Genomic DNA, 27,824 nt, shown 5'->3' on the forward strand with positions numbered 1-27,824 from the left:
TTTGATGATGACAATCAATTGATAAAGGAGTTATCCTTAACTCCCCCTATCTATATGCCATAGTTGAGATAAGTCAACCTTGAATTCAAGACCTAAGAATTCAAGTGACGTATTGATAAGTTAGATCAGTTAAACTTATCAATGCTCCCATCATGATGCCTATCATGATGTATCTCTTCAAGAATTATGTCAAGGCATGACATACATCATCAAGTTTGTATGATTGTGTTTGTAACCATTCATCATGTAATCATATAAAGCTACGAAGGACTTTTTACATGATGCTCACATTTGAGATTTTCTAGTAAGTTTGCATTTTCTTCACAATATCAAATCAAGATATGATGCAAACTATAGTACATGTTCACATATCTCTTGGTGATGCAAGGATGGCATAACATTGTTTATAGCATCACTCAAGTATTTGTAACTATGACATAGATATGATTATGGCAGTTCAGCTATGACATAGTGTTTATCAATTCATATTTTTCTCCCCCTTTGTCATCAACAAAAAGCATGATAGCATTATCAAGCATATAAAGGAAGTCATGACACATATATCACTTTATTGTTTTTGCTTGACGGAGGAAAGTCATTTTCCAAGGAGTTTTCATAAGAGTGTACGGGAACATCCCATTTTTAGCATACAACCCGAAAAATGAACTTCTTACATGCATTTGGTTAAAAATATTTGTCACATAATTTGCAACATGTTATTTGATCAAGCGTTTGTCAAGGCATGTAATAGTAATAACTCAAGTATTTGGACACATCAACATTCCTAATTCTCTTCTTATGTAATCAAATTGTTCTTCACATAGGGGTTTTGTGAAGATATCAGCTAGTTGATGTTTGGTATCAATAAACTCTATGGTTACATCATGATTAGTGACATGATCTCGTATAAAGTGATGTCTAATATCAATGTGTTTTGTTCTTGAGTGTTGTATAGGATTTTTAGTTAAGCATATTGCACTCGTGTTATCACATTTAATGGGAATATCTTTAAGATTCACTTTGTAATCTTCTAAAGTGTTTTTCATCCATACAACTTGTGCACAGCATGCACTTGCTGCAATGTATTCAGCTTCGGTTGTTGATAGAGCAACCGAGTTTTGTTTCTTAGATGACCAGGATACAAGGGCATGTCCTAAAAATTGACATGATCCTGATGTGCTTTTTCTGTCTAGTTTACAGCCAGCGAAGTCCGCATCAGCATAGGCTGTTAATTCAAAGTTTTCTGATTTTGGGTACCATAATCCTAGATTGGTAGTTCCATTAAGATATCTGAGTATTCTTTTGACTGCTTTGAGATGAGATATCTTAGGGTCTGATTGAAATCTAGCACAAAGTCCTACACTGAACATGATGTCTGGTCTGGTGGCAGTGAGGTAAAGTAAACTTCCTATCATACCCCTATAGGTTTTTTGATCGAAGCTTTCTCCATTCTCATCAATTTCTAACTTAGTGGAGGTGCTCATAGGGGTGTCAATGGCTTTTGAGTTATTCATTTTGAACTTCTTTAGCAAACTCACAGCATATTTGGTTTGACTAATAAAGATGCCATTGCTTAGTTGTTTGATTTGTAGGCCTAAGAAGAATGTTAACTCTCCCATTAGACTCATTTCGAATTCATGACTCATAGTTTTCGCAAAGGATTTACAAAGAGATTCATTTGTAGAACCAAAGATAATGTCATCAACATAAATCTGAACAATGAGAAAATCATTTTCAAAATTTTTGATAAACAATGTAGTATCAACCTTGCCTTTTATGAAATTATTTTCAATGAGAAAAGAGCTAAGTCTCTCATACCAAGCCCTTGGGGCTTGTTTTAAACCATAGAGAGCTTTAGTTAATCTAAACACATGATTAGGGTAGCCATTATTTTCAAATCCAGGAGGTTGTTCAACATAAACTTCTTCGGAAATGAAACCATTTAGAAAAGCGCTTTTAACATCCATTTGAAATAACTTAAAATTATTGCAACTAGCGTAGGCAAGGAGCATCCTTATGGCTTCCAATCGAGCCACAGGTGCGAAGGTTTCTTCGTAATCGATACCTTCTTCTTGGTTGAAACCTTTGGCCACTAATCTAGCCTTGTTTCTAACCACGATACCATTTTCATCTTGCTTGTTTCTAAAGACCCATTTAGTACCAATTACTAAATGGTCATTTGGTCTAGGAACAAGCGTCCACACCTCATTTCTCTCAAATTGATTTAATTCATCTTGCATTGCGATAATCCATGAATCATCTTTCATGGCTTCATCAACACATTTGGGTTCAATTTGGGAGAGAAAAGCGGCGTTGGCACAAAAGTTTTTAAAAGAAGATCGTGTTTGAACCCCCTTTGATGTGTCTCCTAGGATTAGCTCCTTAGGATGAGCATCTATATACTTCCAATCCTTGGGTAAGGATGTTTTGGAAGTGGATGCAACCAAGTTGCTAGTTGGAGACGGGGTTTCGTTTAAATTCAAGGAATCAAAATTAATATCATCATCAAGATCATTTTTCTTAATTTCTGAAATCTCATTGAAAACAACATGGATGGATTCTTCAATAATTAAGGTTCTTTTATTGAAGATGCGAAAAGCTTTAGAAACCGAAGAATAACCAAGAAAGATTCCTTCATCAGATTTAGCATCGAATTTTCCTAAGTTATCCTTTTCATTCAAGATAAAACACTTACACCCAAAGACTTTAAAATATGAGACATTGGGTTTTTTGTTATTCCATAACTCATAAGGAGTTTTGGTGAGTAAGGGTCTTACTAGGACTCTATTTAAAATATAACATGCAGTGTTTACAGCTTCGGCCCAAAAATATTTGGGTAGGCTATGTTCATTCAACATGGTTCTTGCCATTTCTTGCAAATTTCGATTTTTTCTTTCTACTACCCCATTTTGTTGAGGATTTCTTGGAGTAGAGAAGTTATGGTTGTATCCGTTGAGTTCACAGAATTCTTGGAAGTCTTGGTTTTGAAATTCTCCACCGTGATCACTTCTAATTGACGAAATCATAGATTCCTTTTCATTTTGAACAAGTTTACAAAACTTGGTAAAATGTCTAAAGCATTCATTTTTTTGTTTTAAGAAGTAGGTCCATGTATATCTGCTGTAGTCATTAATAATGACAAAGGCGTATTTGCTACCTCCTAGACTCGACGTAGAGATTGGTCCGAACAAGTCCATATGGATCAATTGTAAGGGCCTAGAGGTGCTTATTTGATTTTTAGCTTTGAAGCTACCCCTAATTTGCTTACCTAATTGGCAAGCATCACATACATTATCTTTGATGAACTTGATATGAGGAATTCCTCTTACAAGTTCTCTAGATGATACTTGATTGATTAGTTTCATGCTAGCATGACCTAATCTTCTATGCCATAGCCAAGCATCCTCATTCATAACGGCAAAGCACATTTCATCACATAAGTCATTGATGTCAATAGTGTATACGTTGTTTTGTTTTAATGCAATCATAGATACATTTTTGTGTGGTTTTTCAATGATGCAGGCATTAGATTCAAATCTTATAATATATCCTTTATCACATAATTGACTAATGCTCAAGAGGTTATGTTTTAAACCATCAACTAGTAAAACATCTTCAATAGAGAGGTTGGATTTGTTACCTATGGTTCCTTTGCCAATGATTTTACCCTTGTTGTTGTCTCCGAAGGTGACATATCCTTCGTCTATGCTAGAGAGCTTAGAGAATTGAGATGGATCTCCGGTCATATGCCTTGAGCATCCACTATCAAGGTACCATTTCTTGCTCCTAGCTTGCGATTGTTTAGTTTTCTACAAGAAAGGATGACGTTTAGGTACCCATTTGCTTTTGGGTGCCTCATAAATAGATCTACATTTTCTATCATGTTGCATAGAGTTTATCATGGTTCCTTTAGGAACCCAAATCAATTTGTTTGGACTTATTTTCTTGAATGGACAACAATGTGTCTTGTGTCCAGATTTGCAACAAAAGTTGCACTTGGTTTGGTGTTGAACGTGTAAGATGGGGCCTTTTACAAAGGTAGTTGGATTTCGGTGAGGACTCCTCACAAATCCAATCCCACTTCTTTTGGGAGCATGACCCTTGTTTGTAAGGATCATGTTTAATGACTTGCTACCAACCTCGAATTTCTTCAAGGTGTCCTTAAGTAGCAAGTTTTCTTTTTGTATAGTTTCTACATCATGACATTTGATACATGAATTTAAACTATCATGATGTTCGACTTTTAACTTATCAAACTCACAAGTAAGATTATCATGTAGCTTTTTTAGCAACTTGTATTTCTTATTTATAACTTTGCATTCATCAAATAAATCATGGAAGGCATTTAGTAATTCATCGAAAGATAAATCAGCATTTAATAAATCCGTTACCTCCTCTTCGATGGCCATAAAGGCGTAATGAGCAACTTGCTCGGTGTTGGATTCTTCTTCCTCGGATGCGCTCGAATCATCCCATGTTGCTTGGAGCGCCTTCTTCTTTGTTGTTCTTTTCTTGACTTGGGGACAATCACTTTTGTAATGTCCTGGCTTTTTACATTCATAGCAGATCACTTGGTCCTTCTTAGGTTCAAATTTATTTTTCACATCGTTTTTAAACTTGTTTCTTTTGAAGAATTTTTTAAACTTTCTTGTCAGCAGTGCCAAGTCATCGTCACAATCCTCATCACTTGAGTTTTCTCTCAAGTGGCATTCAGAAGTTTTAAGTGCCATATCCTTCCTGTTCTTTGGAAGGATGTCTTCTTGCTCTTCATGAGCTTTGCAGGTCATTTCGTAGGTCATTAATGACCCGATTAGTTCTTCAAGAGGGAAATTTTGCAGATCTTTTGCCTCTTGAATGGCGGTGACTTTAGGATCCCAACTCTTAGGAAGGGATCTTAGTATCTTATTAACAAGCTCAAAATCCGAAAAGCTCTTTCCGAGTCCTTTTAGACCGTTGACGACATCCGTGAAACGGGTAAACATGTCGCCAATGGTTTCACTCGGTTTCATTCGGAAAAGTTCAAAAGAATGCAGCAACAGATTGATTTTTGACTCTTTCACTCTACTTGTGCCCTCGTGGGTCACTTCAAGTGTGTGCCAAATATCAAAAGCAGTTTCGCAAGTTGAAACACGATTAAACTCGTTTTTATCAAGAGCGCAAAATAAGGCATTCATAGCCTTTGCATTAAGAGCGAAAGCCTTCTTCTCCAAATCGTTCCAATCGATCATTGGAAGAGAAGATTTTGAAAATCCATTTTCAACAAGGTTCCACAATTCAAAATCCATAGAAATAAGAAAGATCCTCATTCGGGTCTTCCAGTAAGTGTAGTCCGTTCCACTGAACATGGGTGGACGTGTAATTGAATGCCCCTCTTGGTTTCCGGCGTATGCCATCTCTCTTGGGCTTTAATCCTTTAGAGAGTTAACCTCGCTCTGATACCAATTGTTAGGATCAAGAGCACTAAGAGGGGGGGGGTGAATTAGTGCAGCGGAAATCTTATAATAAATTAAAAACCAAAAGCTGCGTTCGTTCAAAAACTATTATGATGCAAAAGCAAATTCTCAGTTTGTATCTAAGTGCAGTTTGCGTCTAAGCGCAGATTGCATCTAAGCGCAGTTTTGCGTCTAAGCGCAGATTGCGTCTAAGCGCAGATTGCGTCTAAGCGCAGTTTTGCGTCTAAGCGCAGTTTTGCGTCTAAACTCAGATTTACGTCTAAATGCATATTTACGTCTAAACGCAGATTTACGTCTAAACGCAGTTTTACGTCTAAACGTAGTTTTACGTCTAAACGCAGATTTACGTCTAAATGCAGTTTTACGTCTAAACGCAGTTTTACGTCTAAACGCAGTTTTACGTCTAAACGCAGTTTTACGTCTAAACGCAGATTTACGTCTAAACGCAGTTAGATGTAGATTTACGTCTAAACTTTGAAACTCGTTTGTATACTCGCAGAAGACAGTATGCAGTTCAAACCAAGACGTAAACGTGAACTGAAATCTGATGATTGAGCGAAGAAAGCCGATTTACGTCTGAATGCAGTTTTACGTCTAAATTATGAAACTCATTCGTAAAATCGTAGAGGACAGATTGCAGTTATTAATAGGATTAAAATGTAAGCGTAAACTGCAAGGAAGCTCGTTCGTAAAAGCACGGAAAACAGTTCTGCAGAATCAAACGTAAACGTAAACTGTAATGTATGAAAATACGAGTTTACGTCTGAATGCAGATTTGGAAGAACAGCACTTAGAACTTGTTCGTGAAAGCGCAGAGAGCAGTAGTGATGAGGGAGGTTTGCAGTAATGATAAAGTGCTCGAAAATAAACGCAAACCAGAGATTTAGAGTGGTTCGGTCAGCCTTGACCTACTCCACTTTTGGCTTCCTCCACCGATGAGGTTGCCGACGTCAACTAGGTGCCTTCCTTCAATGGGCGAAGGCCAAACTTCCCTCTTACAGTTTCTCTCCTTTTGACAGGCTTAGGAGACAACCTTTACAGACCTTTCTCTCCTCACTTTACAATTGAAAACTTGAAGAACAGAAGGAGGAGACTTAAAGGCTTTACAACACTTTTGAGCTCTTTAGAATCACAGAAAAGATCACAATTTCGGTATAGGTCTGTGTCTTTTCAGTGCTGAATGGGTGGGGTATTTATAGGCCCCAACCCAATTCAAAATTCGAGCTCAAAACGATCAAATCGATCAAATCCCAGAATTCTGGGATCAGGCGGTTGCACCTCTCGACTGGAGAGGTGGCACCGCCTGGCAGAGCTCGAAGACTGAGCTCTGCCGATTGCTTCTCTCTGCCAGAGCTCGAAGACTGAGCTCGATGGTTGCATCACCTGGCAGAGCTCGAAGACTGAGCTTGGTGATTGCATCACCTGGCAGAGCTCGAAACAGAGCTCGGTGGTTGCATCACCTGGCAGAGCTCCAAGCTGAGCTCAGGCTGATCCACCTCTCTGCCAGAGCTCGAAGACTGAGCTTGGTGAATGCATCACCTGGCAGAGCTCGAGACTGAGCTCAGGCTGATGCACCTCTCTGCCAAAGCTCGAAGACTGAGCTTGGTGGTTGCATCGCCTGGCAGAGCTCGGAACTTGAGCTCTGGCGGTGCAACCTCTTGGCTGGGGCGGTTGCACCTCCCAGCCGTGCAGCCCTGGCGGTTGCACCTCCTGGCTGGGGCGGTTGCACCTCCCAGCCCCACAGCCCAGGCGGTTGCACCTCCTGGCTGGGGCGGTTGCACCTCCCAGCCCCACAGCCCAGGCGGTTGCACCTCCTGGCTGGGGCGGTTGCACCTCTCAACTCCACAGCCCAGGCGGTTGCACCTCCTGGCTGGGGCGGTTGCACCTCCTGGTGCAATCAGGGTCCGAATGGTTCACTCCATTCGACCCACTTTGAATCTTTTCAGGGGCCCAATTGCCCCAAGATTAAGCTAATGGGATCACCTCCCATTTTCATGCTTAATCATCGTGCTAACTACGATTATCTCTAAGACAACTTCTGCAGCTTGCTCCGATGCGTCAATCGCTTCTTCCGGCGAGTTTCCTGCCAACTTCCGTCGATCAACCGATAACCCTCGGTGATCCTTCTGCGGACATCCGGCATACTCCTGGACTTTGCGACGATCCACTTGGCGAGTTCCGACGAGCTTCGCTTGGCAAGCTTCTGGACTTCTCGGATCTGTTCTCTCTGAACCTCCGACGACCGTCCGAACTTCCGTCGAACTCTCGAACTCCCAACGTGATCATGATCTTGACTCCGGCGCAACTCCTGCTGCTTGTCTTACTCTCATCGTAGTTAATCCTGCACACTTATCTCAACACATAGATTAGATAACAAATGACAATTGACTTCATCATCAAAATCCGAGATTCAACAGTATGTGAATTAGGATATCATATGTTTCTAATAAGGTTGTATCGTTTTTGTGATTTCACAACTTCCACTTGTTACTTAAGCGTTGTGAGTTCCTTTTTGATTCTTGGTTTATGACCATTGAGAGTCAAGGAGCAGAAAATTATTTCTTGCTCCGGCCTAGACTTTTAATGTTTTTATAGGAAGGGATGATCTTTAGGAACCCATTTGCTTTTGGGTGCCTCATAAATAGATCTACATTTTCTATCATGTTGCATAGAGTTTATCATGGTTCTTTTAGGAACCCAAATTAATTTGTTTGGACTTATTTTCTTGAATGGACAACAATGTGTCTTGTGTCCAGATTTGCAACAAAAGTTGCACTTGGTTTGGTGTTGAACATGTAAGATGGGGCCTTTTACAAAGGTAGTTGGATTTCGGTGAGGACTCCTCACAAATCCAATCCCACTTCTTTTGGGAGCATGACCCTTGTTTGTAAGGATCATGTTTAATGACTTGCTACCAACCTCGAATTTCTTCAAAGTGTCCTTAAGTAGCAAGTTTTCTTTTTGTATAGTTTCTAAATCATGACATTTGATACATGAATTTAAACTATCATGATGTTCGACTTTTAACTTATCAAACTCACAAGTAAGATTATCATGTACCTTTTTTAGCAACTTGTATTTTCTATTTATAACTTTGCATTCATCAAATAAATCATGGAAGGCATTTAATAATTCATCGAAAGATAAATCAGCATTTAATAAATCCGTTACCTCCTCTTCGATGGCCATAAAGGCGTAATGAGCAACTTGCTCGGTGTTGGACTCCTCTTCCTCAGATGCGCTCGAATCATCCCATGTTGCTTGGAGCGCCTTCTTCTTTGTTGTTCTTTTCTTGACTTGGGGACAATCACTCTTGTAGTGTCCCGGCTTTTTACATTCGTAGCAGATTACTTGGTCCTTCTTGGGTTCAATTTTATTTTTCACATCGTTTTTAAACTTGTTTCTTTTGAAGAATTTCTTAAACTTTCTTGTCAAAAGTGCCAAGTCATCGTCACAATCCTCATCACTTGAGTTTTCTCTCAAGTGGCATTCAGAAGTTTTAAGTGCCATATCCTTCCTGTTCTTTGGAAGGATGTCTTCTTGCTCTTCATGAGCTTTGCAGGTCATTTCGTAGGTCATTAATGACCCGATTAGTTCTTCAAGAGGGAAATTTCGCAGATCTTTTGCCTCTTGAATAGCGGTGACTTTAGGATCCCAACTCTTAGGAAGGGATCTTAGTATCTTATTAACAAGCTCAAAATCCGAAAAGCTCTTTCCGAGTCCTTTTAGACCGTTGACGACATCCGTGAAACGGGTAAACATGTCGCCAATGGTTTCACTCGGTTTCATTCGGAAAAGTTCAAAAGAATGCAGCAACAGATTGATTTTTGACTCTTTCACTCTACTTGTGCCCTCGTGGGTCACTTCAAGTGTGTGCCAAATATCAAAAGCAGTTTCGCAAGTTGAAACACGATTAAACTCGTTTTTATCAAGTGCGCAAAATAAGGCATTCATAGCCTTTGCATTAAGAGCGAAAGCCTTCTTCTCCAAATCGTTCCAATCGATCATTGGAAGAGAAGATTTTGAAAATCCATTTTCAACAAGGTTCCACAGTTCAAAATCCATAGAAATAAGAAAGATCCTCATTCGGGTCTTCCAGTAAGTGTAGTCCGTTCCACTGAACATGGGTGGACGTGTAATCGAATGCCCCTCTTGGTTTCCGGCGTATGCCATCTCTCTTGGGTTTTAATCCTTTAGAGAGTTAACCTTGCCCTGATACCAATTGTTAGGATCGAGAGCACTAAGAGGGGGGGGGGGGTGAATTAGTGCAGCGGAAATCTTACAATAATTTAAAAACCAAAAGCTGCGTTCGTTCAAAGACTATTATGATGCAAAAGCAAATTCTCAGTTTGTATCTAAGTGCAGTTTGCGTCTAAGCGCAGATTGCGTTTAAGCGCAGTTTTGCGTCTAAGCGCAGTTTTACGTCTAAGCGCAGTTTTGCGTCTAAACTCAGATTTACGTCTAAATGCAGATTTACGTCTAAACGCAGATTTACGTCTAAACGCAGATTTACGTCTAAACGCAGTTTTACGTCTAAACGCAGATTTACGTCTAAACGCAGTTTTACGTCTAAACGCAGTTTTACGTCTAAACGCAGATTTACGTCTAAACGCAGTTTTACGTCTAGACGCAGATTTACGTCTAAACTTTGAAACTCGTTTGTATACTCGCAGAAGGCAGTATGCAGTGGAAATCAAGATGTAAACGTGAACTGAAATCTGATGATTGAGCGAGGAAAGCCGATTTACGTCTGATTGCAGTTTTACGTCTAAATGTTGAAACTCGTTCGTAAAATCGTAGAGGACAGATTGCAGTTATTAATAGGATTAAAATGTAAGCGTAAACTGCAAAGAAGCTCGTTCGTAAAAGCACGGAAAACAGTTCTGCAGAATCAAACGTAAACGTAAACTTTAATGTATGAAAATATGAATTTACGTCTGAATGCAGATTTGGAAGAACAGCACTTAGAACTTGTTCGTGAAAGCGCAGAGAGCAGTAGTGATGAGGGAGGTTTGCAGTAATGATAAAATGCTCGAAAATAAACGCAAACCAGAGATTTAGAGTGGTTCGGTCAGCCTTGACCTACTCCACTTTTGGCTTCCTCCACCGATGAGGTTGCCGACGTCAACTAGGTGCCTTCCTTCAATGGGCGAAGGCCAAACTTCCCTCTTACAGTTTCTCTCCTTTTGACAGGCTTAGGAGACAACCTTTACAGACCTTTCTCTCCTCACTTTACAATTGAAAACTTGAAGAACAGAAGTAGGAGACTTAAAGGCTTTACAACACTTTTGAGCTCTTAGAATCACAGAAAAGATCAAGATTTCGGTGTAGGTCTGTATCTATTCAGTGCTGAATGGGTGGGGTATTTATAGGCCCCAACCCAATTCAAAATTCGAGCTCAAAACGATCAAATCGATCAAATCCCAGAATTCTGGGATCAGGCGGTTGCACCTCTTGACTGGAGAGGTGGCACCGCCTGGCAGAGCTCGAAGACTGAGCTCAGGCGATTGCTTCTCTCTGCCAGAGCTCGAAGACTGAGCTCGATGGTTGCATCACCTGGCAGAGCTCGAAGACTGAGCTTGGTGATTGCATCACCTGGCAGAGCTCGAAACTGAGCTCGGTGGTTGCATCACCTGGCAGAGCTCCAAGCTGAGCTCAGGCTGATCCACCTCTCTGCCAGAGCTCGAAGACTGAGCTCGGTGATTGCATCACCTGGCAGAGCTCGAGACTGAGCTCAGGCTGATGCACCTCTCTGCCAGAGCTCGAAGACTGAGCTCGGTGGTTGCATCGCCTGGCAGAGCTCGAAACTTGAGCTCTGGCGGTGCTACCTCTTGGCAGAGGAGGTTGCACCGCCCAGTCTAGCTCGAAGACTGAGCTCTGGGCGGTTGCACCTCTCGGCTGGGGCGGTTGCACCTCCCAGCCTCGCAGCCCTGGCGGTTGCACCTCCTGGCTGGGGCGGTTGCACCTCCCAACCCCACAGCCCAGGCGGTTGCACCTCCTGGCTGGGGCGGTTGCACCTCCTGGTGCAATCAGGGTCCGAATGGTTCACTCCATTCGGCCCACTTTGAATCTTTTCAGGGGCCCAATTGCCCCAAGATTAAGCTAATGGGATCACCTCCCATTTTCATGCTTAATCATCATGCTAACTACGATTAACTCTAAGACAACTTCTGCAGCTTTGCTCCGATGCGTCAATCGCTTCTTCCGGCGAGTTTCCTGCCAACTTCCGTCGATCAACCGATAACCCTCGGTGATCCTTCTGCGGACATCCGGCATACTCCTGGACTTTGCGACGATCCACTTGGCGAGTTCCGACGAGCTTCGCTTGGCAAGCTTCTGGACTTCTCGGATCTGTTCTCGCTGAACCTCCGACGACCGTCCGAACTTCCGTCGAACTCTCGAACTCCCAACGTGATCATGATCTTGACTCCGGCGCAACACCTGCTGCTTGTCTTACTCTTATCGTAGTTAATCCTGCACACTTATCTCAACACATAATTTAGATAACAAATGACAATTGACTTCATCATCAAAATCCGAGATTCAACACATACACCGTCCGTGACGTGCACAAAGGCGAGGGACGACGCACACAAAATGAGTGCCATCATACCAGCACTAAAGGACCGGATCCCATCAGAACTCCGAAGTTAAATGTGCTTGGGTGAGAGTAGTACTAGGATGGGTGACCCCATGGGAAGTCCTCGTGTTGCACTCCTTTTTGCGCCCCGAGCGACCAAAACCTCTCCCGTCGACCTCCGAGACGATTGTTTCGGGCCTTGGAATTTGCCGTGACCGCTACGCAGTCAGTCTCGTGGGGCTCGGAGAGCGATTCCAAGTTCATTCTTGAAAGTCCCGATGGTTTCGGCTTGCCGCGTTCGAGAGGTTTGGGGGCTCCATACGCCGTCTGCGACGTGCACAAAGGCGAGGGACGACGCACACAAAACGAGTGCCATCATACCAGCACTAAAGGACCGGATCCCATCAGAACTCCGAAGTTAAATGTGCTTGGGCGAGAGTAGTCCTAGGATGGGTGACCCCCCGGGAAGTCCTCGTGTTGCAATCGTTTTTGCGCACTGAGCGACCAAAACCTCTCCCGTCGACCTCCGAGGCGATGGTTTCGGGCCTCGAAATTTGCCGTGACCGCTGCGCAGTCAGTCTCGTGGAGCTCGGAGAGAGGTTTCGGGAATGGGGTCGCAATAGCGATTCTGAGTTCGTTCGTGAATGTCCCGAAGGTTTCAGCATGCCGTGTCCGGTACGCGGTGGGCATCGGAGAGATCTGACAATGGCGATTCCGAGAACGTTCGAGAGGTTTGGGGGCTCCATACACCGTCCGCGACGTGCAGAAAGGTGAGGGACGACGCACACAAAACGAGTGCGATCATACCAGCACTAAAGCACCGGATCCCATCAGAACTCCGTAGTTAAACGTGCTTGGGCGAGAGTAGTACTAGGATTGGTGACCCCATGGGAAGTCCTCGTGTTGCACTGCTTTTTGCGCCCCGAGCGACCAAAACCTCTCCCGTCGACCTCCGAGGCGATGGTTTCGGGCCTCGGAATTTGCCGTGACCGCTACGCAGTCAGTCTCGTGGGGCTCGGAGAGTGATTCCAAATTCGTTCGAGAAAGTCCCGATGGTTTCGGCTTGCCGTGTCCGGTACGCGGTGGGAATCGGAGATATCCGACAATGGCGATTCCGAGATCGTTCGAGAGGTTTGGGGGCTCCATACGCCGTCTGCGACGTGCACAAAGGCGAGGGACGGCGTACACAAAACGAGTGCCATCATACCAGCACTAAAGGACCGGATCCCATCAGAACTTCAAAGTTAAACGTGCTTGGGCGAGAGTAGTACTAGGATGGTTGGCCCCCCGGGAAGTCCTCGTGTTGCACTCCTTTTTGCGCCTCGAGCGACCAAAACCTCTCCCGTCGACCTCCGAGGCGATGGTTTCGGGCCTCGGAATTTGCCGTGACCGCTACGCAGTCAGTCTCGTGGGGCTCGGAGAGAGGTTTCTGGAATGGAGTCGCAATAGCGATTGCAAGTTCGTTCGAGAAAGTCCCGATGGTTTCGGCTTGCCGTGTCCGGTACGCGGTGGGCATCGGAGAGATCCGACAATGGCGATTCTGAGATCGTTCGAGAGGTTTGGGGGCTCCATACGCCGTCCGTGACATGCACAATGGCGAGGGACGACGCACACAAAACGAGTGCGATCATACCAGCACTAAAGCACCGGATCTCATCAAAACTCGAAAGTTAAACATGCTTGGGCGAGAGTACTACTAGGATGGTTGACCCCTTTGGAAGTCCTCTTGTTGCACTCCATTTGGCGCCCCGAGCGACCAAAACCTCTCCCGTCAACCACCGAGGCGATGGTTTCGGGCCTCGGAATTTGCCGTGACTGCTACGCAGTCATTCTCGTGGGGCTCGGAGAGAGGTTTCCGGAATGGGGTCGCAATAACGATTCCTAGTTCGTTCGACAAAGTCCCGATGGTTTCGGCTTGCCATGTCCGGTACGCGGTGGGCGTCGGAGAGATCCGACAATGGCGATTCCGAGATCGTTCGAGAGGTTTGGGGGCTCCATACACCGTCCGCGACATGCACAAAGGCGAGGGACGACGCCCACAAAACGAGTGCGATCATACCAGAGCTAAAGCATCGGATCCCATAAGAACACCGTAGTTAAACGTGCTTGGGCGAGAGTAGTACTAGGATGGGTGACCCCCTGGGAAGTCCTCGTGTTGCACTCCCGACCAAATCCTCTCTCGTCGACCTCCGAGGCGTTGGTTTCGGGCCTCGGAATTTGCCGTGACCGCTATGCAATCAGTCTCGTGGGGCTCGGAGAGAGGTTTCCGGAATGGGGTCGCAATAGCGATTCTGAGTTCGTTCTCGCTCGGAGAGAGGTTTCCGGAATGGGGTCGCAATAGCGATTCTGAGTTCGTTCGAGAAATCTCGAAGGTTTCGGCTTGCCGTGTCCGGTACGCGGTGGGCATCGGAGAGATCCGACAATGGCGATACCGAGATCGTTCGAGAGGTTTGGGGGCTCCATACACCGTCCGCGACGTGCACATAGGCGAGGGACGACACACACAAAATGAGTGCGATCATACCAGCACTAAAGCATCGGATCCCATCAAAACTCCGTAGTTAAATGTTCTTGGGTGAGAGTAGTACTAGGATGGGTGACCCCCTGGGAAGTCCTCGTGTTGCACTCCTTTTTGCGCCTCGAGCGACCAAAACCTCTCCCGTCGACCACCGAGGCGATGGTTTCGGGCCTCGGAATTTGCCGTGACCGCTACACAGTCAGTCTCGTGGGGCTCGGAGAGAGGTTTCCGGAATGGGGTCGCAAAAGCGATTCTGAGTTCGTTCGAGAAAGTCCCGAAGGTTTCGGCTTGCCGTGTCCGGTACGCGGTGGGCATCGGAGAGATCTAACAGTGGCGATTCCAAGATCGTTCGAGAGGTTTGGGGGCTCCATACGTCGTCCGCGACTTGCACAAAGGCGAGGGACGATGCACACAAAACGAGTGCCATCATACCAGCACTAAAGGACCGGATCCCATCTGAACTCCGAAGTTAAACGTGCTTGGGCGAGAGTAGTACTCGGATGGGTGACCCCCCGGGAAGTCCTCGTGTTGCACTCCTTTTTGCGCCCCGAGCAACCAAAACCTCTCCCGTCGACCTCCGAGATGATGGTTTCGGGCCACGGAATTTGCCGTGACCACTACGCAGTCAGTCTCGTGGGGCTCGGAGCGAGGTTTCCGAAATGGGGTCACAATAGCGATTCTGAGTCCGTTCGAGAAAGTCCCGAAGGTTTCGGCTTGCCGTGTCCGGTACGCGGTGGGCATCGGAGAGGTCGCAATAGCGATTCTGAGTCCGTTCGAGAAAGTCCCGAAGGTTTCGGCTTGCCGTGTCCGGTACGCGGTGGGCATCGGAGAGATCCGACAATGGCGATTCCAAGATCGTTCGAGAGGTTTGGGGGCTCCATACGCCGTCCGTGACGTGCACAAAGGCGAGGGACGATGCACACAAAACGAGTGCCATCATACCAGCACTAAAGGACCGGATCCCATTTGAACTCCGAAGTTAAACGTGCTTGGGCGAGAGTAATACTAGGATGGGTGACCCCCCGGGAAGTCCTCGTGTTGCACTCCTTTTTGCGCCCCGAGCAACCAAAACCTCTCCCGTCGACTTCCGAGACAATGGTTTCGGGCCTCGGAATTTGCCGTGACCGCTACACAATCAGTCTCATGGGGCTCGGAGAGAGGTTTACGGAATGGGGTCGCAATAGCGATTCCAAGTTCGTTCGACAAAGTCCCGATGGTTTCGGCTTGCCGTGTCCGGTACGCGGTGGGCATCGGAGAGATCCGACAATGGCGATTTCGAAATCGTTCAAGAGGTTTGGGGGCTCCATACGTCGTCTGCGACGTGCACAAAGGCGAGGGACGACGCACACAAAACGTGGGCAATCAAACCAGTACTAAAGCACCGGATCCAATCAGAACTCCGAAGTTAAACGTGTTTGGGCGAGAGTAGTACTAGGATGGGTGACAACCTGGGAAGTCCTCGTGTTGCACTCCTTTTTGCACCCCGAGCGACCAAAACCTCTCCCGTCGACCTCCGAGGCGATGGTTTCAGGCCTCGGAATTTGTCGTGACCGCTACGTAGTCAGTCTCGTGGGGCTCGGAACGGAATGGGGTCGCAATAGCGATTCTGAGTTCGTTCGAGAATGTCCCGAAGGTTTCGGCTTGCCGTGTCCGGTACGCGGTGGGCATCGGAGAGATCCAACAATGGCGATTCCGACATCGTTCGAGAGGTTTGGGGGCTCCATACGCCGTCCGCGACGTGCACAAGGGCGAGGGAAGATGCAAACAAAACGAGTGCGATCATACCAGCACTAAAGCACTGAATCCCATCAAAACACCGAAGTTAAGCGTGCTTGGGCGAGAGTAGTACTAAGATGGGTGACCCCGTGGGAAGTCCTCGTGTTGCACTCCTTTTTGCGACCCGAGTGATACGCCGTCCGTGACGTGCAGAAAGGCGAGGGACGACGCACACAAAACGAGTGCGATCATACCAGCACTAAAGCACCGGATCCCATCAAAACTCCGAAGTTCAACGTGCTTGGGCGAGAGTAGTACAAGGATTGGTGACCCCCTGGGAAGTCCTCGTGTTGCACTCCTTTTTGCGCCTCGAGCGACCAAAACCTCGTCCCGATGGTTTCGGCTTGCCGTGTCCGGTACGCGGTGGGCATCGGAGAGATCCCAGAGACCATATATCGAGCATGGTGCTGTCAGACCCATACGGTTTCTACTCAAGTCTCGCTCTAATCGGATTCTCCCGAAGAACTCAGTCTCTCTCAACCCGAATGACCCTGGCCAAGGATTTGTTTGAGCAAGAACACATGGGATATTTCTCTCATGACGCCGAGAGTGGATGATCCTCTGTCGACACTCAATAGCCCTCGTAAGGTCAACTTCCACTCCCAATGACCAGCTGTACTAGATCTGGGACAGCCAAACCTATAAGTCTGGTATCAAAGAGTGGAGCACTCATACAGGACATCCTTGGTGTCTCAAGTCTAAGGACCATATACACCACTAGGACTACGGAATCGCTGTCTGACAATAAGGCATCATCAACCATCCAGCATTCCGTAAGCGGATCAATCAGTGAACTCATTCTCCAATGAGCACCTGTACTATATCCCTAGTGTCCCTACATGAGCAGCTACGAGACCAGCTGCATCCATCATATGGACGGGTATACAGCACACCAGTCTATCCGGTTATCACGATGTCCCTCTCGAGTAACCTATGACCGGGATTATTTAGGATATGTGTTTAAAGGTAAATCGATCTCATTATCGTGATCTCATCACGATCCGATTACCATTGCACAAATCCAAGGACATCACAATATATATATGCATTTATGCAATAGTTATAAAGTGATATACGCCAAAATATAATAAGCAAAAAGATTCTGCATCAAGTCACACGTGCCATCACTCACGTGAATGGCTTGCTGGGCACCTATGACTAGTAGTGTTGCACTACTTTTTGCGCCCCGACCGACCAAAACCTCTCCCGTCGACCTCCGAGGCGATGGTTTCGGGCCTCCGAATTTGCCGTGATCGCTACGCAGTCAGTCTCGTGGGGCTCGGAGAGAGGTTTCCGGAATGGGGTCACAATAGCGATTCCGAGTTCGTTCGAGAAAGTCCTGATGGTTTCGGCTTGCCATGTCCGGTACGCGGTGGGCATCAGAGAGATCCGACAAAAGTGATTCCGAGATCGTTCGAGAGGTTTGGGGGCTCCATACGCCATCCGCGACGTGCACAAAGGCGAGGGACGACGCACACAAAACGAGTGTGATCATAGCAGCACTAAAGCACTGGATCCCATCAGAACTCCGAAGTTAAGCATGCTTGGGCGAGAGTAGTACTAAGATGGGTGACGCCCAGGGAAGTCCTCGTGTTACAATCCTTTTTGCGCCCCGAGCGACCAAAACAACTTTCGTCGACCTCCGAGGCGATGGTTTCGGGCCTCGGAATTTGCCGTGAGCGCTACGCAATCAGTCTCGTGGGGATCGGAGAGAGGTTTCCAGAATGGGGTCGCAATAGCGATTCCGAGTTCGTTCGAGAAAGTCCCGATGGTTTCGGCTTGCCATGTCTGGTACGCGGTGGGCATCGGAGAGATCCGACAATGGCAATTCCGAGATCGTTCGAGAGGTTTGGGGGATCCATACGCCGTCCGCGACACGCACAAAGGCGAGGGACGACGCACACAAAATGAGTGCGATCATACCAGCACTAAAATAGGATCCCATCAGAACTCCGAAGTTAAGCGTGTTCGGGCGAGAGTAGTACTAGGATGGGTGACCCCCTGGGAAGTCCTCGTGTTGCAATCCTTTTTGCGCCCCGAGCGACCAAAACCACTCCCGTCGACCTCCGAGGCGATGGTTTCGGGCCTCAGAATTTGCCGTGACCGCTACGCCATCAGTCTCGTGTGGCTCGTAGAGAGGTTTCCGGAATGGGGTCGCAATAGCGATACCGAGTTCGTTTGAGAAAGTCCCGATGGTTTCGGCTTGCCGTGTTCGGTACGCGGTGGGCATCGGAGAGATCCGACAATGGCGATTCCGAGATCGTTCGAGAGGTTTGGGGGATCCATACGCCATCCGCGACATGCAAAAAAGCGAGGGATGACGCACACCAAACGAGTGCGATCAGACCAGCATTAAAGCACCGGATCCCATCAGAACTCCGAAGTTAAGTGCGCTTGGGCGAGAGTAGTACTAGGATGGGTGACCCCCTGGGACGTCCTCGTGTTGCACTCCTTTTTGCGCCCCGAGTGACCAAAACCTCTCCCGTCGACCTCCGAGGCAATGGTTTCGGGCCTCGGAATTTGCCGTGACCGCTACGCTGTCAGTCTAGTGGGGCTCGGAGAGAGGTTTCCAGAATGGAGTCGCAATTTGCCGTGACCGCTACGCTGTCAGTCTAGTGGGGCTCGGAGAGAGGTTTCCAGAATGGAGTCGCAATTTGCCGTGACCGCTACACTGTCAGTCTAGTGGGGCTCGGAGAGAGGTTTCCAGAATGGAGTCGCAATAGCGATTCCGAGTTCGTTCGAGAAAGTCCCGATGGTTTCGGCTTGCCGTGTACGGTACGCGGTGGGCATCGAAGAGATCCGATAATGGCGATTCCGAGATCGTTCGAGAGGTTTGGGGGCTCCATACGCCGTCCGCGATGTGCACAAAGGCGAGGGACGACGCACACAAAATGAGTGCGATCATACCAGCACTAAAGCACCGGATCCCATCAGAACTCCGAAGTGAAACGTGCTTGAGCGAGACTAGTACTAGGATGGGTGACCCCATGGGAAGTCCTCGTGTTGCACTCCTTTTTGCGCCCCGAGCGACCAAAACCTCTCCCGTCGACCTCCGAGGCGATGGTTTCGGGCCTCGGAATTTTCCATGACCGCTACGCTCAGTCTCGTGGGGCTCGGAGAGAGGTTTCCGGAATGGAGTCACAATAGCGATTCCAAGTTCGTTCGAGAAAGTCCCGATGGTTTCGGCTTGCCATGTCCGGTACGCGGTGGGCATCGGAGAGATCCGACAATGGCGATTCCGAGATCGTTCGAGAGGTTTGGGGGCTCTATACGCCATCTGCGACGGGCACAAAGGCGAGGGACGATGCACACAAAACGAGTGCGATCATACCAGCACTAAAGCACCGGATCCCATTAGAACTTCGAAGTTAAACGTGCTTGGGCGAGAGTAGTACTAGGATGGGAGATCCCCTGGGAAGTCCTCTTGTTGCACTCCTTTTTGCGCCCCAAGCGACGAAAACCTCTCCGTCGACATCCGAGGCGATGGTTTCGAGCCTCGGAATTTGTCGTGACCGCTACGCAGTCAGTCTCGTGGGGCTCAGAGAGAGGTTTCCGTAATGAAGTCGCAATAGTGATTCCGAGTTCGTTCGAGAAAGTCCCGATGGTTTCTGCTTGCCGTGTCCGGTACGCGGTGGGCATCGGAGAGATCCGACAATGGTGATTCCGAGATCGTTCGAGAGGTTTGGGGGCTCCATACGCCGTCCGCGACGTTCACAAAGTCGAGGGACGACGCAAACGAAATGAGTGCGATCATACCTGCACTAAAGCATTGGATCCCATCAGAACTCCGAAGTTAAGCATGCTTGGGCGAGAGTAGTACTAGGATGGGTGACCCCTTGGGAAGTCCTCGTGTTGCACTACTTTTTGCGCTCGGAGCGACCAAAACCTCTCCCGTCGACCTCTGAGGTTATGGTTTCGGGCCTCGGAATTTGTCGTGACCGCTACGCAGTCAGTCTCGTGGGGCTCGGAGAGAGGTTTCCGGAATGGGGTCGCAATAGCGATTCCGAGTTCGTTCGAGAAAGCCGTGTCCGGTACGCGGTAGGCATCGGAGAGATCCGACAATGGCGATTCCGAGATCGTTCAAGAGGTTTGGGGGCTCCATACGCCGTCCGCGATGTGCACAAAGGAGAGGGACGACGCACACAAAACTAGTGCGATCATACTAGCACTAAAGCACCGGATCCCATCAGAACTCCGAAGTGAAATGAGCTTTGGCGAGAGTAGTACTAGGATGGGTGACCCCTTGGGAAGTCCTCGTGTTGCACTCCTTTTTGCGCCCCGAGCGACCAAAACCTTTCCCGTCGACCTCCGAAGCCGGAATGGGGTCGCAAAAGCGATTCCGAGTTCGTTCGAGAAAGTCCCAATGGTTTCGGCTTGCCATGTCCGGTACGCGGTGGGCATCGGAGAGATCCGACAATGGCAATTCCAATGTCGAGGGAAGACGCAAACAAAATGACTGCGATCATACCAGCACTAAAGCACTGGATCCCATTTCCAAAGTTAAGCGTGCTTGGGCGAGAGTAGTACTAGGATGGGTGACCCCGTGTGAAGTCCTCGTGTTACACTCCTTTTTGCGCCCCGAGCGACCAAATCCTCTCCCGTCGACGTCCGAGGCAATGGTTTCGGGCCTCAGAATTTGCCGTGACCGCTACACAATTAGTCTCGTGGGGCTCGGAGAGAGGTTTTCGGAATGGAGTCGCAATAACGATTCCGAGTTCGTTCGAGAAAGTCCCGATGGTTTCGGCTTGCCGTGTCCGGTACGCGGTGGGCATCGGAGAGATCCGACAATAGCGATTCCAAGATCGTTCGAGAGGTTTGGGGGCTCCATACGCCATCCACGACGTGCACATAGGCGAGGGACGACGCACACAAAACAAGTGCGATCATACCAGCACTAAAGCACCGGATCCCATCAGAACTCCGAAGTTAAGCATGCTTGGGCGAGAGTAGTGCTAAGATGGGTGAGCCCCTGGGAAGTCCTCGTGTTGCACTCCTTTTTGCGCCCGGAGCGACCAAAACCTCTCCCGTCGACCTCCGAGGTGATGGTTTCGGGCCTCGGAATTTACCGTGACTGCTACGTAGTCAGTCTCGTGGGGCTCGGAGAGAGGTTTCCGGAATGGGGTCGCAATAGCGATTCCGAGTTCGTTCGAGAAAGTCCCGATGGTTTCGGCATGCCATGTCCGGTACTCGGTGGGTATCGGAGAGATCCGACAATGGCGATTCCGAGATTGTTCGAGAGGTTTGGGGGATCCATACGCCGTCCGCGACGTGCACAAAAGCGAGGGACGACGCACACGAAAAGAGTTCGATCATACCAGCACTAAAGCACCGGATCCCATCAGAACTCCTAAGTTAAGCATGCTTGGGTGAGAGTAGTACTAGAATGGGTGACCCCGTGGGAAGTCCTCGTGTTGCACTCCTTTTTGCGCCCCGAGCGATCAAAACCTCTCCCGTCGACCTCCGAGGCGATGGTTTCGGGCCTCGGAATTTGTCGTGACCCCTACGCTCAGTCTCGTGGGGCTCGGAGAGAGGTTTCCATAATGGAGTCGCAATAGCGATTCCGAGTTCGTTCGAGAAAGTCCCGATGGTTTCGGCTTGCCGTGTCCGGTACGCGGTGGGCATCGGAGAGATCCAACAATAGCGATTCCGAGATCGTTCGAGAGGTTTAGGGGCTCCATACTGTCATGACCTTAGCTGGTTTTGCCTAAGGCGTGCGGCACCCTCGCGCGCCCGTCCGCAAAGGTCAGCCTCCCCGAAGCCTCCCATTGTCCCTTAGGACCAACAAAAGAGAGAACGGGTTAAAGAGAATGCCTCAATCGGGATCCACAAGCAAACATGTCCGAAAAACACTTCATAGACAATGCAAATTACAAACAGACTTTACAAGCTCTGAATAGTTGCACAACAAAGGGTAAAATGGTCCATTACAGACCGAAAAGCTCTCGCACGTGTCCACACTTAGAAGTTTGTCCGTTACATTCTCCCCCACTTATCCCTTCGACGTCCTCGTCGAAGCCTTTGTGAACACTGCAACTCTTCGCCTTTGTTGAGTCTTCAATCTTTTGCTCCAGCTACAATGCACCTCTTGGCTCCCAACTGCTCTTCGCTGCTGTTTCTGAGTAGTCGAACCTTTGATCCGCCATGCTGCTTCAACTCACCAATGACTCTGACTCTGGTGTGGGGTTGGCTGAGTTGTGTTGATCCTTGTCGATTCTTGCGGATCCACCAAATGAAGGAAAAGACCATCTTTACTGCGCTAGTCTCTCAAAATTTTCCACATGCTGCTTGAACTGGGTGGATGCTTGTTGGAGCTTTAATGAGCATCGCCTCACAAACTTCTGAAGTTTTGGGTCCTTCCTCCACAAAATCTGCTCATTGACTCTTCTTTCAGTTAGTTGTCACATCCAAGTAGGTTCGCATCACTTCCGCTTTCGATTGGCATTTCGTTGGGAAATGAAGCGGACTATCTACTCTCAGTAGCACTGATCACCGTTGGTGAGGATTTGACAACTATTGTCTTCCATTATCTTCGAAGGGTCTTTGAACTTGTGCAGAGCTCCTCTGCTGGATAAATAAGAGAACTGGGGTACTCGGTTTCACCCATTCTCTTAAGAATTGAGAAGGCAAAGTTTACTTGACTTCGCCCGCCTCCTCGAGGTTGTACTTCATGCATCAAGCTGGTTACTGGCCTTCGCCTGCTCTTTGCTCACACTTCTGAAGTACTTGAAGTGTTTGCACTCCTTGCGTTGAGTTAGCTACTGTGATTCACCTTCTCAATGCCATTGAACTTCTGGAATGCAGGAAGTTTTCACCCCAACTTGGAGTAATTCTCTGATAGATGAGGTCGCCTCTGGGATTGTACCGTCTTCTCCATCAACCCTGCCGCCTACTCCACTGAGTAAAAAAGGTACAGCACCGAATACTACCTACTTCGTTCCTTGGTCGTGCACTCTTGCATGACCCGAAGTCCTTCACTTACGGCTATCTTGATGAGAAACTTGTTGACACCGGTCTTACGAAGTTTCTTGGCCTCTGCCCTTCAGCCTTGTCTCGGTACTTGGAGATTGCCTCTGCATGCTCCACCTCCTCGGCCCTTTTCACGACCAAGCGCTCTCCCTCCATGAGAGCAAGGGATCAATGACTTGCACGGAAGTCCCGCCTCTGCGGTACCATGGCGCTGCCATGCCCATGGCCCTACTATCCGTCGCCTCGCCTCTGTATCCCTTTTCTTCACAATCAGTAGAGATGTCTCCGTGGCACTCCTCTGAGTCCACCTCCATTCTAACTGATGCTTGATTTTGGGTAGCTAAGTCCCTCTGGACTCGTCGTCGCTTCCTCGCCCCTTTCGACCCCCTGCTTCAACACCTCTGTGTTCTCTAAGCAGTCCGTTTGGTCGATGGAAAGACAGACTGCAACTCCCATGCATGGCCTCTGCCATCACGTTGTAGAGTTTGCACTGATTATGTTCTCCTTAGCTTCCTTGGTAGCAACGTTCGCTTACTCGACCTTGTCCTCTGACTTGTCGGGCTCCCTTAAGCGAATATGAGCTCTAGAGAAGTCCAACTCTCCAGCTGCTTCGATCATACCTCTGCATGATCAAGTCCCTCCCATGGAACTCACTGGTACTTGCATTCGAACTTTTCCCTTGGTGGAACCCAGCCCCCATATGCTGATGACCAAGGTTTTCATCCGATGCAAAATTCGGTGCACGCCTGGAAGACCCGCCTCTGCGGTACCATGGCCTTCACTCCTTGAATCCATAGCCCTTCTTGCCGTCGTGTTGTTCACCAAAGCGGAGCTCCCAGTAGCTCCCGATCATACCTCCATATGATCTCATCCCTCACGGGACGGATTGTGTGTATCGCATTGCCACGAACTATTCCACCACGATCCGCTGCACCCTGTCGCCTCCTGGTGACATCTCCATTGCATTCGGATCCTTGTGGAATAAACTCGAATTGTGAACCCTCCATGTGTGGCCTCTGCCAATACATCGCAGGGTCCCTTCCACCTTCGATTTTGTTCGCTCCTCTGGCAATCGACCTTCATCCACCCACTCCTGGGTCACACCTAGATGAAGCACCGCTCTAGGATAGTCCGTCGCCTAGTAGCTCTCGAAGTCCACCGACTTCACTGTAATCTGTGCACCATTGTTTGGATCCTGGGCCTCTGCCCCTATCAGCACAATCTCCGCTGCGCACTGCTTCCTTCATAGCAACTCAAATGGCAACACTGTGGCATATTCTTCAAGAGTACCCGCCTCTCCGTCCTCTTGCCCCGTGCTAAGGCCCTTCTGAACCCAACTTCGCCTCCGCAAATTGAGTCGCCTTAGTTCCTCCATCAAATGCTCCTCCGAGATAAGGTGCATGTGCCCAGAAGCTCCCTTCATCTTTGGCACCATGCAAGATGAGTCCGCTCCGTCAGAATGAAGGACCCATGGAACAACATGATCCTACCCTTGCCTCTACAAGAGTTCATGTCTTTGACCTCTGTCTAAGGAAAGCACTGTGCTTCTGCTCCATGTTCCAACTTCACTGCTGGCTCCCTTCATGCGGCTTGGGTACTTCGCCAAGTTACACCCAAGTTGCTCCGCTCCTCGTTCTTGCATTGAGTCGATGGTGGCCCTCGTGGCCACCATTCCACGGGTCAGCCCTCCCTTGAGTCCGATCTCCATATCGACTCTAAGTGTGCCTTCATTTAAGTTGCTTCAGGTCGCTCCCCCACTTGATCTCGCAATGCATCCACCAATGCATTCTCTCGAACGAGATCATGCGACAACTCCACGCCGCTTGCTCAGTCCATCGAGCTTCATGAGTTGTTGTTTGTGAGGTACTCCCCCTTAACATGTGAAGTCCGTCTCACATGATTCTCCCTCTTGAGTGCCGAGACTTATCCCTCCTAGATAACTATCCCGTTGGAGCAACATCTCTCTTCGTTTCGGAGACCACCATCCCCTTTGACTACTCCGATCTGCTGAACAAACTGTGCATTGTTCTGCCTCCTGCAAACACACTTGTTAGATTGCGACTCCACGTCAATACAGCCCCCGCTGCGCCCCTTAAGGCCTAGCAACATGCTGAACTAGTTGCACCCTTCAGCCTCCTACGGATGTATCCTTCACATGCCGAAGAGAAAGTTTCAATGTTCCATGGCGCCGAGTTTCGGCCGCCTTGGGATGGCCACGAACATTCCGTCGTTCGCATACAAGCCCATGTATGAGTACCAAATTCTTCGAGCTAGCAATTCCCCTCACCTCTGTGAGCTTTGCATAACTCTTTTGGTCGTTGAGCAACTCCTTCCACCTTGGATGGTCTAATTCTTGCCAAGCGCCTCGCTTGCCTAGAGCACCATCAAGTATAGTTGTCAACGTTGAGCCGTAGCTCAAACTCAGCCATCCCAACCTTTGTGCGCTCCCAATTCTTCCAAGCTTGCCTGTTCTCGTGGTGCCTCTTGCGTGAAGGGTTGGCCATTCCTCTGAATGCCAATCTCAGATGCTCGCTCCTCTGAGCGACTCTTTTCCCTACATCTCCATGCTCGTTTTCCCTCAAACGGTCGCGCGTGTGCTGACTGCCCTCAACGCAGCCCTGCTAGGTCCCCCACGTTTGCATGTCAAGTGTTTCTATGATTGCTTGTCCCGCTCCGATACCATAATGTCACGACCTTAGCTGGTTTTGCCTAAGGCGTGCGGCACTCTTGCGCATCCGTCCGCAAAGGTCAGCCTCCCCGAAGCCTCCCATTGTCCCTTAGGACCAACAAAAGAGAGAACGGGTTAAAGAGAAGCCTCAATCGGGATCCACAAGCAAACATGTCCGAAAAACACTTCATAAACAATGCAAATTACAAACAGACTTTACAAGCTCTGAATAGTTGCACAACAAAGGGTAAAATAGTCCATTACAGATCGAAAAGCTCTCGCACGTGTCCACATGACACAACCTTTATTTACAAGCCTAAAGAGGCCACCAACCCAACTAAAATGGGACTTATAAGCCTTCGGCTGCCCCTCTACCTGCTGTACAAGGCATGAACATGCCAAAAGACAACGGACAGACATAAGCATTACATCCAACATCTTGTTTAGAAGTTTGTCCGTTACAATACGCCGTCCGCGACGTGCACAAAGGTGAGGGACGACGCACACAAAACAAGTGCGATCATACTAGCACTAAAGCACCGGATCCCATAAGAACTCCGAAGTTAAGCATGCTTGGGCAGGAGTAGTACTAGGATGGGTGACCCCGTGGGAAGTCCTCGTGTTGCACTGCTTTTTGCGCCCCGAGCGACCAAAACCTCTCCTGTCGACCTCCGAGGCGATGGTTTCGGGCCTCGGAATTTGCCGTGACGGCTACACAATCAGTCTCGGTGGGCATCGGAGAGATCCGACAATAGCAATTCCGAGATCGTTCGAGAGGTTTGGGGGCTCCATACGCCGTCCGCGACGTGCACAAAGGCGAGGGACGACGCACACAAAACAAGTGCGATCATACCAGCACTAAAGCACCGAATCCCATCAGAACACCGAAGTTAAGCGTGCTTGGGCGAGAGTAGTACTAGGATGGGTGACCCTGTGGGAAGTCCTCGTGTTGCACTCCTTTTTGCGCCCCGAGCGACCAAAACCTCGTCCCGATGGTTTCGGCTTGCCATGTCCGGTACGCGGTGGGCATCGGAGAGATCCGACAATAGCGATTCCGAGATCGTTCGAGAGGTTTGGGGGCTCCATACGCCGTCCACGACGTGCACAAAGGCGAGGGACGACGCACACAAAACATGTGCGATCATACCAGCACTAAAGCACCGGATCCCATTAGAACTCCGAAGTTAAGCATGCTTGGGTGAGAGTAGTGCTAAGATGGGTGAGCCCCTGGGATGTCCTCGAGTTGCACTCCTTTTTGTGCCCAGAGCGACCAAAACCTCTCCCGTCGACCTCCGAGGCGATGGTTTCGGGCCTCGAAATTTGCCGTGATCGCTACACAATTAGTCTCATGGGGCTCGGAGAAAGGTTTCCGGAATAGAGTTGCAATAGCGATTCCGAGTTCGTTCGAGAAAGTCCCAATGGTTTCGGCTTGCCGTGTCTGGTACGCGGTGGGCATCGGAGAGATCCGACAATAGCGATTCCGAGATCGTTCGAGAGGTTTGGGGGCTCAATACGCCGTCTGCGACGTGCACAAAGGCAAGGGATGACGCACACAAAACAAGTGCGATCATACCAGCATTAAAGCACCGGATCCCATCAGAACTCCGAAGTTAAGCATGCTTCAGCGAGAGTAGTGCTAAGATGGGTGAGCCCCTGGGAAGTCCTCGTGTTGCACTCCTTTTTGCGCCCGGAGCGACCAAAACCTCTCCCGTCGACCTCCGAGGCGATGGTTTCGGGCCTCGAAATTTGCCGTGACCGCTACGCAGTCAGTCTCGTGGGGCTCGGAGAGAAGTTTCTGGAATGGGGTCGCAATAGCGATTCCGAGTTCATTCGAGAAAGTCCCGATGGTTTCGGCTTGCCGTG

General features: G+C 48.4%; 23 non-coding genes and 3 pseudogenes across 23 annotated transcripts; all 26 read left to right on the forward strand.

Moving 5' to 3' along the window:
- The first annotated feature begins 12,052 nt into the window (after positions 1-12,052).
- On the forward strand, positions 12,053-12,171 carry LOC135621041 (5S ribosomal RNA). Its single transcript, XR_010490267.1, has one exon. It is a non-coding gene; the product is annotated as a 5S ribosomal RNA (ribosomal RNA).
- A 229-nt stretch (positions 12,172-12,400) lies between these two features.
- LOC135621206 (5S ribosomal RNA) lies at positions 12,401-12,519 on the forward strand. Its single transcript, XR_010490431.1, has one exon. It is a non-coding gene; the product is annotated as a 5S ribosomal RNA (ribosomal RNA).
- Positions 12,520-12,826: 307 nt separating this feature from the next.
- LOC135620933 (5S ribosomal RNA) lies at positions 12,827-12,945 on the forward strand. The gene has a single exon (XR_010490162.1). It is a non-coding gene; the product is annotated as a 5S ribosomal RNA (ribosomal RNA).
- Positions 12,946-13,226: 281 nt separating this feature from the next.
- Positions 13,227-13,345, forward strand: LOC135621222 (5S ribosomal RNA). The gene has a single exon (XR_010490446.1). It is a non-coding gene; the product is annotated as a 5S ribosomal RNA (ribosomal RNA).
- Positions 13,346-13,652: 307 nt separating this feature from the next.
- LOC135621310 (5S ribosomal RNA) lies at positions 13,653-13,771 on the forward strand (annotated as a pseudogene).
- A 307-nt stretch (positions 13,772-14,078) lies between these two features.
- LOC135621132 (5S ribosomal RNA) lies at positions 14,079-14,197 on the forward strand. The gene has a single exon (XR_010490358.1). It is a non-coding gene; the product is annotated as a 5S ribosomal RNA (ribosomal RNA).
- A 346-nt stretch (positions 14,198-14,543) lies between these two features.
- On the forward strand, positions 14,544-14,662 carry LOC135621149 (5S ribosomal RNA). Its single transcript, XR_010490375.1, has one exon. It is a non-coding gene; the product is annotated as a 5S ribosomal RNA (ribosomal RNA).
- A 307-nt stretch (positions 14,663-14,969) lies between these two features.
- Positions 14,970-15,088, forward strand: LOC135620965 (5S ribosomal RNA). Its single transcript, XR_010490193.1, has one exon. It is a non-coding gene; the product is annotated as a 5S ribosomal RNA (ribosomal RNA).
- A 391-nt stretch (positions 15,089-15,479) lies between these two features.
- LOC135621070 (5S ribosomal RNA) lies at positions 15,480-15,598 on the forward strand. Its single transcript, XR_010490296.1, has one exon. It is a non-coding gene; the product is annotated as a 5S ribosomal RNA (ribosomal RNA).
- Positions 15,599-15,905: 307 nt separating this feature from the next.
- Positions 15,906-16,024, forward strand: LOC135621230 (5S ribosomal RNA). Its single transcript, XR_010490454.1, has one exon. It is a non-coding gene; the product is annotated as a 5S ribosomal RNA (ribosomal RNA).
- A 298-nt stretch (positions 16,025-16,322) lies between these two features.
- Positions 16,323-16,441, forward strand: LOC135621129 (5S ribosomal RNA). Its single transcript, XR_010490355.1, has one exon. It is a non-coding gene; the product is annotated as a 5S ribosomal RNA (ribosomal RNA).
- A 66-nt stretch (positions 16,442-16,507) lies between these two features.
- LOC135621160 (5S ribosomal RNA) lies at positions 16,508-16,626 on the forward strand. The gene has a single exon (XR_010490386.1). It is a non-coding gene; the product is annotated as a 5S ribosomal RNA (ribosomal RNA).
- A 1,184-nt stretch (positions 16,627-17,810) lies between these two features.
- On the forward strand, positions 17,811-17,929 carry LOC135621216 (5S ribosomal RNA). The gene has a single exon (XR_010490441.1). It is a non-coding gene; the product is annotated as a 5S ribosomal RNA (ribosomal RNA).
- A 307-nt stretch (positions 17,930-18,236) lies between these two features.
- Positions 18,237-18,353, forward strand: LOC135621194 (5S ribosomal RNA). Its single transcript, XR_010490419.1, has one exon. It is a non-coding gene; the product is annotated as a 5S ribosomal RNA (ribosomal RNA).
- A 307-nt stretch (positions 18,354-18,660) lies between these two features.
- LOC135620996 (5S ribosomal RNA) lies at positions 18,661-18,779 on the forward strand. The gene has a single exon (XR_010490224.1). It is a non-coding gene; the product is annotated as a 5S ribosomal RNA (ribosomal RNA).
- A 441-nt stretch (positions 18,780-19,220) lies between these two features.
- LOC135620808 (5S ribosomal RNA) lies at positions 19,221-19,339 on the forward strand. The gene has a single exon (XR_010490040.1). It is a non-coding gene; the product is annotated as a 5S ribosomal RNA (ribosomal RNA).
- A 305-nt stretch (positions 19,340-19,644) lies between these two features.
- LOC135620992 (5S ribosomal RNA) lies at positions 19,645-19,763 on the forward strand. Its single transcript, XR_010490220.1, has one exon. It is a non-coding gene; the product is annotated as a 5S ribosomal RNA (ribosomal RNA).
- Positions 19,764-20,069: 306 nt separating this feature from the next.
- LOC135620940 (5S ribosomal RNA) lies at positions 20,070-20,188 on the forward strand. Its single transcript, XR_010490169.1, has one exon. It is a non-coding gene; the product is annotated as a 5S ribosomal RNA (ribosomal RNA).
- A 288-nt stretch (positions 20,189-20,476) lies between these two features.
- Positions 20,477-20,595, forward strand: LOC135621043 (5S ribosomal RNA). Its single transcript, XR_010490269.1, has one exon. It is a non-coding gene; the product is annotated as a 5S ribosomal RNA (ribosomal RNA).
- A 186-nt stretch (positions 20,596-20,781) lies between these two features.
- Positions 20,782-20,895, forward strand: LOC135621295 (5S ribosomal RNA; annotated as a pseudogene).
- Positions 20,896-21,202: 307 nt separating this feature from the next.
- LOC135621056 (5S ribosomal RNA) lies at positions 21,203-21,321 on the forward strand. Its single transcript, XR_010490282.1, has one exon. It is a non-coding gene; the product is annotated as a 5S ribosomal RNA (ribosomal RNA).
- Positions 21,322-21,628: 307 nt separating this feature from the next.
- LOC135621136 (5S ribosomal RNA) lies at positions 21,629-21,747 on the forward strand. The gene has a single exon (XR_010490362.1). It is a non-coding gene; the product is annotated as a 5S ribosomal RNA (ribosomal RNA).
- Positions 21,748-26,473: 4,726 nt separating this feature from the next.
- On the forward strand, positions 26,474-26,592 carry LOC135621020 (5S ribosomal RNA). The gene has a single exon (XR_010490246.1). It is a non-coding gene; the product is annotated as a 5S ribosomal RNA (ribosomal RNA).
- Positions 26,593-26,800: 208 nt separating this feature from the next.
- LOC135620972 (5S ribosomal RNA) lies at positions 26,801-26,919 on the forward strand. The gene has a single exon (XR_010490200.1). It is a non-coding gene; the product is annotated as a 5S ribosomal RNA (ribosomal RNA).
- A 175-nt stretch (positions 26,920-27,094) lies between these two features.
- On the forward strand, positions 27,095-27,213 carry LOC135621286 (5S ribosomal RNA; annotated as a pseudogene).
- A 307-nt stretch (positions 27,214-27,520) lies between these two features.
- On the forward strand, positions 27,521-27,639 carry LOC135621231 (5S ribosomal RNA). The gene has a single exon (XR_010490455.1). It is a non-coding gene; the product is annotated as a 5S ribosomal RNA (ribosomal RNA).
- The last annotated feature ends 185 nt before the right edge of the window (positions 27,640-27,824 follow it).

Source organism: Musa acuminata, chromosome BXJ2-8 (assembly GCF_036884655.1).
Source record: "Musa acuminata AAA Group cultivar baxijiao chromosome BXJ2-8, Cavendish_Baxijiao_AAA, whole genome shotgun sequence".
In the NCBI taxonomy this organism is placed as follows: domain Eukaryota; kingdom Viridiplantae; phylum Streptophyta; class Magnoliopsida; order Zingiberales; family Musaceae; genus Musa; species Musa acuminata.